Consider the following 9,407-nt stretch of genomic DNA (forward strand, 5'->3'; position numbering starts at 1 on the left):
AAAAACAACAGCAATTCGAGATACTTGCAAACAACTAGATCGAAGTACAACTTCATGGCAAATAATTTTTGTCTGAATTATTGGGGGGGATGCTGCAAAAGTATTGGGAGGGATATATCCCCCCATCCCCCTCTACTTCGGCACCACTGATCCCGTCTATCTACCACAGACAGATGGTAAAGGTGGCAGTTGACTCGATGACCTCACTGTCCATTCCTGTCTCCTCCCGAAAGCGAAATAAACTAATCTGAACTTAACTACCAAAGTTAAATTGACTGAACAATGCTATAGCTTACAAGTTACACTGACATTCGATCATTACTTTAACAGCATGAGTATCATTAAACCGTCACAAATACCACATGGTGAGGCACAATCAAAAAAGTTGCAAATTAGTTTATAGGCATAACTTGTTTAATTTTTTGGCTTCACTTAGATCAGTGTTAACTTAGGTCGTTTAAGTCTGAGTCTCTCCGAGAATAAATTAATGTGACTGTCTTTGTTCGTTTAAACTTTAAAACGTTATCACATTTTGCCGCCCTCTAGCAACGTGCCGCCCCTAGATTTATCCACAAGATCCAATGGGTAGTTACGCCACTGGTCCTCACCCTAAGCTTACCCATAACTTCCTGATAAATTAGCTTTTATTCTAAATATTCCGATACTCCGACGCTCTTTAAATTAGTTGGACCCCAATTTCTGTAGCAGCTGCTTTGTTAAGTGTTATGCTGGTATTACAGTCTAGTCCTACCATAGTTTTACTTTATGAACTTTTAATCAATAGTCAAACTGCTACTCCCAAAAACTTGTCTAGTCCTACCATAGTTTCACTTTATGAACTTTTAATCAATAGTCAAACTGCTACTCCCAAAAACTTCTGCACTCAATCTTCTAATTTCACACTCACAAATGAATGGTCAACGTAAAAGTTAAGTCACTCTTTTTGAAAATGAATCGCACAGTAACTGTTGTAAAATAGGGCAGGTCGATTTTATACTTTTTTCAGAATATTAAAGTGAATAATGTACCGGTAGTTAGATTTAGCTGAAAAACTCACTTCTGTGAAATATCAGCCATACCGGATGAGAAACGGCTTGCGGAAATTGATTTGAATTTTTTTCGATTTTTGAAAGAAAATTGCATTACCGCTAGATGGCGCAAAACCAACTTCGAAAATGGCTGCTTATTTTTTGTTTAAACTGCTTTGACTCAATCCTTCGGGATCTCAAAATGAAAACTTTTATGTTCAGTTGTACTCTTCGAAGTAAAAAATTAATAAGAATGAAACAAATATTCAGTATACGCGAACTACAGTAAGTGAAAGTTGGTTAGCTGAGCTACAGCTCGGACTGCAATTCGTCGTAAGAGTGACGATAATGACCTTAAGACGGAAACTGCCGGCGAGTATTTCTACTGAGAGCTTTGGCAACAATTGTTTTGTGACGATTTTCGAAACCGTAGGAAACTTGCGAAGCTTCCGAAACCAGTTTTACGCATCTCTCCACACTTTGCGAATGTGAAGGTACATCAGAAATGTTCAGTTTCCGATCGTTGTCAACGAATGATTGAAAGTCCTAATTTGAAACTTCCTATGTCAGTGGTGGATTTGGGCTTTCAAGATCGCTGATATCCACTAACTCTTGCCACTCGTTTGCATTCCAGTTGACTAATGAAATCTTTTTTGCTGCCCTGTGCTCGCTAGAAAAATACAAAATAAGTTATCGACTGCTAAAATTTTTACTACCGACGCCAAGAAAAAAACCGTTCAGATTTTGCTGCTGTCTGTAATTTTTCGCCGATAACTTTGGTTTTTGCTTTGGCTCGATCCAGTTTGGACTTATTCATAATAATGTGACGGAGATCAATTTCCGGTCTCAAAAGATGTTTTATGTCATGTGATAATGCATTGCCAAGCGATGATACAGTCACTCCTCACAAGCTCTAAACGGAAAAAAGGAAATTTTACGGTGCTGTATTCGCAGGCCGGCACTCTTGCTTGTCCTAAAATAAAACATGATGACATTAAAAAAAAGAACTTAACGGTAATAATAAATCTGTGATAAGTTACAAATCAAATGTTACCGGCCTAAATTATAAACATTTAAACATCAGAGATTTATGGCAAACAAAGGTAAAATAGTTTCGGTATATAAATTTTTAGGTTACTTATCAACTGCATATACTCTTTGTGCACTGAGCTTATTAAATAACATCAATATGATGCACGTGTTGATTTTTTCATTGTGGTACCAATTCATATGTAGCCTATCACTTTCAATCGACTAAATAAATCGTGCTTACTTGAGCTACTTATCCATTCGGGTAATTCTGATGGTCCAGGCACAGTCTCTATACTAATATAGAGACTGTGGTCCAGGTATGTCGCCTTCCTCCTCGTGGAAGTCATGGGAAAGTTTTTGTAGCCGTTTTTCATTATTTTTTGCTTTTGAGACTGCTGATCGATCAACCAATAACATTTCAAAGATACCTTTAGGACCAATTTTTAGCCTTTGATCCATCAGATAAGCTCTTTCTTCCAATGGAATTTTAGCGTTTGCAGAGAATACACAGAGAATGTAGGCTACTCTTTCTTGCAATCCAAGAGCTTGCAGTTGACTCGAGTATCCCTGCATGCCACAACTTCCAACGAACAAATACATGCCCAGATTAGCTTTTGCTCGGCCTTTTGCGTGTAGGCTATGCAGTTTATATTCTTAACCAATTTCAATAAATCTTTAATTTTTCTGTTGATGGCTTTGTCAGAAATCAAACGTAGGCGAGGATTTGGCTTACTGCCTGCCAGATACTAATTAAATCCTCGCTGATGGGCAAAACAATACTCCAAATATTTCTTTTAATTTTAGCATTGTTAAGGTGGTAATAATATTGAATTAGTTGTTTATAAGTGCTAGGTTCCGTTTGGGCAAGCTCGCAAGGGCCTCCTCCATGATGCTGTTCAGTGTTCACTTTGTCGTGTTAAACGAGGATTTTCTTTTGGCATGTTTCAATAAGAGTTTGTAAACAAGAAAGTTTATCACATACTAGCTGAAATTAAATAAGATTTTAAAAAAACTTTATTTAGATCAACTGATTCACTGGCTTGTCAAATCATTGCTCAAAACAATCTATTATATTCATAAGAAGCACATCTCCAATGCTGTAATGATAAGTTGATTAGGCTACTCAATCTAGTGGATAGCCTAAGTATATAGAGACGCGTCAGGCTTATAACAAGCACTAGGCGTACAGTCTATCACTGAATTAACTGCTTAATTTCAATTCGAGCTAAACAACAACTTTTTCACTGTTCAGGGCTCCTATTCTTATAAAATTCCGCTACCTTACTGTGATTAGGTAGGCCTACATCATCTATAAAGTATTGAGAAAGTCATCGCGCGTTTGCGGCGTTTATGACGACTTCCGCTAACGGCGCTGCATATTCGCGCTTTTCATAAAAAACGCGGGGAGCAACTTTTAAGAATTTAATCGTATTTCCGCAAGCGATCGTTGCACTTTACTATTTTTTTTTTACTTGCGAAAGATGTTTTTCACTTATTGGCAACTACCGGTACTTTATTCCATATCAAATTTTTAAATCGACCTGCCCTATTGTAAAATGGCACCTAGAGAAAAGTTACTATGACGTAATAACAGCATTGCTGCCTCGCCAGTCTCAACAAGCTCAAGAAAATGCACGTTGTAGAGGTTAGCAAGTTTAATGAAGAAAGGACGCCTCTACATGTGTATTGATTAAAAAGATTAATTTGAATTTTTATCAGTTAATCTTAAACCACTATAATAATTCTGAACGTTCACTTAATTTGTAAAAGTATATGAACTTTTCGCGGACCGGCTATGAACTCCTCGCGGACCGGCAGCGGTCCGCGGACCGGTGATTGCCGACCCCTGTTTTAGGTCATTGTTGTCACAGGAAGGGCTTATGGAGTTGGTGAGAATGTTTTATTTTACAATAATTTTATTTCATTGATCCAAACATTCTTGAACTAAAAGTGTTTCCTTTCTTTCAGTTATGCTAAATTTTAATGCGCCGATTCCAAAAATGACACTAAGTTTGTCGAATTGGCTCTCATCCTTATTTTTGAGTACTGTATTAAAAATAGCAAAAAATTGGCAGTTTAATATTTCATGAAGGTTAGTTTTCTGTGTCATGATACTAAAAATAGGCACAGCCATGCAATGAGAAGAAACAATACGTAGCCATACAAAGAGAAAATATGGCAAAACGGCAAAAATTTATAGGTGTGTTGTAGGCAGGGTTGCATTCCTGGGGGGGCTCGGGGGGGCCCAGCCCCCCGAAAAACGAAAAGGCTTGATGTAGGGGGGGCTCAGGGGGGGCTCGTTCAAGCTTCCATTTTTCAGCTTTTCTGGCTGAACAACAACTTCTCGACTGAACAAGTAACACTTTAACAGCTTTCTCACAACAGAACTGCAAAAAAACATGTACATAAGTTGATAGCAATCGCCAATTATCACTTTTGTCAGAAACTCTCCAGACTGGGAATATCAACTTCGTAGTAGCTAATCGTCATGTCAAATGGACTGTTAATTCTCTACTTCAAATAAAAAAAGCTATTCAAGAAGGAAAGTACTCGTTTGATGAAGTTGTTAACTTGAGTCCCGGAAGTACAAAAAACTAACTTACTCCTTTAAAGGCACAACATTGGACCAGTTCAAAGCTCGACGTAGAGACTAGCCTACCCTTCTTTTGATCGTAATCAGTTTATTCAAGCTTTGGTTGAGAACATTGGAAGCAGGATGGTGGACACCAACAATGAAAATTCTGTGAAGAGCTTGGGAATTATTGTACCAGAGTTATGGCCTGCTGCAGTCGAAGTTCCATGGCAAGAAGGGGAGCAGAGATTACGAAAAATAGAGGAGAGATTTCATGTCATCACTCCTATTTCCGATTTTCGATTGTATGTTGACAATCCTTGTCATATACCAGATACGATAAAGTTGCTCAAGAACGTATAGTACTAAACATGATTGCTATAAGTTCTGCTGAAGCCGAACGTGGATTTTCACAAATGAACTTGGTCATCACACAGCTACGATCACGGCTGACCATATCACTTGTTTCAGCATTGTTGTTCATCAGCATCAATGGACCACCTCCTCATTTATGGAATGGCACTGCGGCAACTCAGAAGTGGTTGCAGATTCATCGGTCGGCTGTGGATGTTCAAGTTAAGCATTCTAAGCTGCCATTGAATGAACTCAGATCTCCGCAAAAACTGTTTGCTGGCTAAAATCAAGGACTGTCGTGGTGCTTTAAACTTAGCCCATAAAACCAAAGACCTGGCAGACAGGCTGTTTGTTTTGTGTAATCTCGTTTGCACCAACTTGGAATATGCTTTTGCTGTAGTTGGAGTTTTTTAAACTGTTTGTTAATAACTAAATGAGATTTTAGTGTAACTGTCACATTGGCAGCTTATTGGTTCTTATATAGCAAATCTGCAACCACAAGCGCTCATTTCAAGAATTGCATTTCCTTACTTTCCTATTGCAGTCAATGTTTTTGCAAGTGTGCTTAGGATTGGCTCATACAAATAAGTTTACAATTGAGTTAAGAGATTGGAATTAGCTCATGCAAATCGAGTTTCAAGTGTAGGCCTACTCAGTAAAAAAAAGCAAAGGAGATTGCAGTGTAGCAACCAAGCCAAATTTCAAACTTATAATTTTATATCGGATTCAACCACGCTTTCACATTTTGTTGCTTCTACCTTTTTCTGTACTTCAAGCTATGTTTTAGCATGGGTTGTTTTTCGACATAATGTTCAGAAGTAAAAACATACTGAACAGTGTTTCCTTTTAAAAAAGGTAAACATTGTTGGCTAACCTACACCGATTACTTATACATACTTTGTCTATAACAACACAGCTAAGTGTTAGAGCCCCCCCAAAAAAAATTTAGGAATGCACCCCTGGTTGTAGGGTAGCTTATACCAGGGGTGTGCAACCTTTATTAAAGGAGGGCCATATATATATATCTGGGTGAAACCGCGGGCCGCACGTTTATTTAACATATGATTTCTAGTAGTTGCAGGCACAAAAAAGTAGTTTATTTTTGTTATTGATCTTATGGCATTATTATAGGTGATCTCCTTGCAGAAATATTAAGTTAAGACGCATAAATTTCTGAAGAAAACTGCTATTCAAATGTATTGTCACACCGACTACGAGTTCAGTGAGAAATTTAAAGCTGGCTTCTTTTCCCGACGACTTTTTCCAAATTTACTTTAATGGAAGTGCTCGCAATTCGAAGTCGATTTTCCAAGTGTTTGTCTGTCAGAACCGATCGGTAGGGCGATTTTACGACGCTCATTTTAGAAAAAAATTGTTCGCACAAATACGTTGAGCTAAAAAGAGCCATTTTTGAAGCCATGAATTTTTTCGAATGTGAAAAGTCATCTTGGTAGAGATGTTTTCGGTAAAAATCAAAAAATTGATGACTTCTTTCCGCAGTTCGTAAAATCGTTGCAACATGCAGCTTTTGCTTAACCAGCGCACCTCGGAAAAGTAAAGTTCTTTATGTGTCGTGTTGAGATCATCCAGAAACTTTTGAAACTGACGATGGTTGAGCCCTCGTGCTCGAATGAAATTACTGCCTTAATAACCGGGCTCAAGACGTGTTTGAACTTCAAGGGTTTTGCGCACAGGTTTTGCTGGTGAATGCTACAATGAAAAATTGCTTTGTCATCATCGATTTTACTCTCTCTCAAGGCAGACTTCAATAGACCTATGAATCCGATGCCAGTTCTGGGCATGGATCGAGCACCATCAGTTGCGATTCCGCATAAGCTGGACAAGTCCAATTCAAACTTGTCAAAAGCATCAACTACTTCAGTAAAGATGTCAGCACCAGTTGTCGTGCCCTTCATTGACTGTAATGACAGAAGCTCTTTCCTTTCGTTCAAGTCTTTGTCCACTCCTTTTGCAAATAAGGCCTACTGTGCTGTGTCCTTCTGGTCCGTACTATCATCGATCGCAAAACTCCATGAAACAAAGTTCTTCCACCTTATCCCTGGGAGTGTCACTAATATCACAGGCAAGATCATCGATACGCCTCGCTATCGTCCACCGTGACAGACTTATTTTCTCGAACGCACTCTTCATTTTAGGGCACGTTTCTTCTGCGACATCGATTAGACACTGCTTCACAAAATTACTGTCAGAATACGGTTTCATAGTTTGAGCTATCCTCTGAGCAATTCCGTGCCTCTGATCTACTGACGTTCCAAATAATTAAATACAATCGGATTAGCGGTCGCCGGTGAGAGATTTCTAAAATGGTTAACAGAAGGTGGAAATGTACAATAATCCACTCTACAATGAATTGTTCGCACGTAGACTACTAGGCTAAATTAAATTATAAACACGTTTCGCGGGCCGCACACAATTCAAAACTGGCACATCTTCGCGGGCCGCACAATTTTTCTTTGCGGGCCGCATTTGGCCCGCGGGCCGCACGTTGCACACCCCTGGCTTATACAATGCAGGCAAAAAGGTCAAAAGATTATTAGCCTATAGGCCTACTGTGCAAAAAAAAATTAGACGGCCTCCAAACCAATAGTACTGCCTTGGATTGCTGAGATATTACAGTGGGGTGACGATTGGAGTGTTGGTTCTATACCAGTGGTTCTCAACCTTTTTGTTTTGGCGGACCCCTTTTGGTGCCTTCGAAGCGGTCGCAAACCCGGAAAAATTTTTGAGTGAGAAAACCGAATCTTAGTGCAATGTTCTTTGAAATTTCAAACCAAGCACCAGGGCGTCACATCGCAACGCACAATTTGAGAGTCACTGTAATAGACTACACAAATAATCACATGCTGCAAGCTCGGAAACATTCACAAACCCCCTGAAAACGCTTTGCGAACTCCTTGAGGGTCTGTCGACCCCTGGTTAAGAACTACTGTAATCTATAGGTTATTGCAGATTTTCTAAGCAGCATTAATAATTTTGAAATACTCGATGCTGTGCTGTAGATATAGGAGGAGATGCTTTGTCACAAAAATTTATAAGCTAGATTACTCTGTAACCAGGGGCGCCGGAACGATTTTTGACTGGGGGGGCAAGATTACAAAAAAAGGGCACCTTTGTTTACTAAAAGGCCAATTTTTTTTCAAGTTTTAAGATAAGATATAGCGATACTGCTAATTTATCAGCTCACTATGTATTGAGTAATGATAGCCTACAAGTGTCCGGTATACAAAGAAGGGCATCATGCTATGTTATAATGATGTAACCTACTGTTAAGCCTTAAAGCAGCCTGCGGCGGCCATGGCCGCTAAGTAGTACTTGAATGACCGCCGGTGCTACTTCCTCATTTGGCCAAGTTTGGCCGCCGGTATCTTCTAGCCAATTATTTAATTTCGCAATAAATGATCGTGGATTAACTGTCGAAAATATGTAGTATCAAAGAGTGACGCAAAATTAGGTCAGCGCGTCATAATCGCCATAGTTGCATTGTGCGAGAATATTTGTTATTGATGGAATATATTCATCTGTGATCACCAGCGCTGTAAGTCTTGTTTGTAATTCCCGACGTTTATTTTAACAAAGTTTTAATCTGAAGTGCTAATTTACATCGGCTGGCAATATTGTAGTTTTTATGTCGATTCGATGTTGTCGGACATTGAATCGTTGTTAAAAAGGAGAACTAGGTTAGTTGACATCCGAGGGGAAACTTTTTTGATCATAAGTTATTTTGCAAAAATTATGCTTCTTTTAGTAGGCTAATGTCCTTCACATCATTGAAATACTTATTTTATTACCTTGCCGTCATCGTCAACACATGTCGAGCGTTGTTTTTCGTTGCTAAAAAGAATTCTAGGGGAGTGGCGAACTTCTTTAAAATCAGACACATTGGAGACACTCGTGCGAGTGTCGTTAGATGGTCCTGCAGCACTGGATTACAATCCCGATAAAGCAGTTACTGCGTGGTGCAACGATTCTATTGTAGGACGTCGCCCAGGCCCAGACTTCAACAACGCCAAGTGATCATTTTAGCATTGTTGCAAGTTTAATTTTATTTACTTGTGCTATCGCTATTTTTATTTTGTATTTTGCTTTCCAAGCACGCAGATTTGGCCGCAGAGAAGGAGCTCCCGGTAGGCCACGATGGCTGCAAACAACGAGTTTTAAGGCTGTTACTGTGTTGCAGTGGCAAAATTTTGTGCCGTAAATAGTATTTTGAGGCAAAATGAAAGATCATAAATAGGCTAAAAGCGAATAGCAAAAATTGTTATATTGCAAAATGTGCAGTAGCTTACACGACTTTTAAAGGACACCATTGCCCACCCTGCCCCTCCATCTGCAGAAAAATTGAGGGCAGGGGGCATCCGCCCCCCTGCTTCCGGCGCCCCTGTCTGTAGCCCTGATGACTT

Source organism: Aplidium turbinatum, chromosome 7 (assembly GCF_918807975.1).
Source record: "Aplidium turbinatum chromosome 7, kaAplTurb1.1, whole genome shotgun sequence".
In the NCBI taxonomy this organism is placed as follows: domain Eukaryota; kingdom Metazoa; phylum Chordata; class Ascidiacea; order Aplousobranchia; family Polyclinidae; genus Aplidium; species Aplidium turbinatum.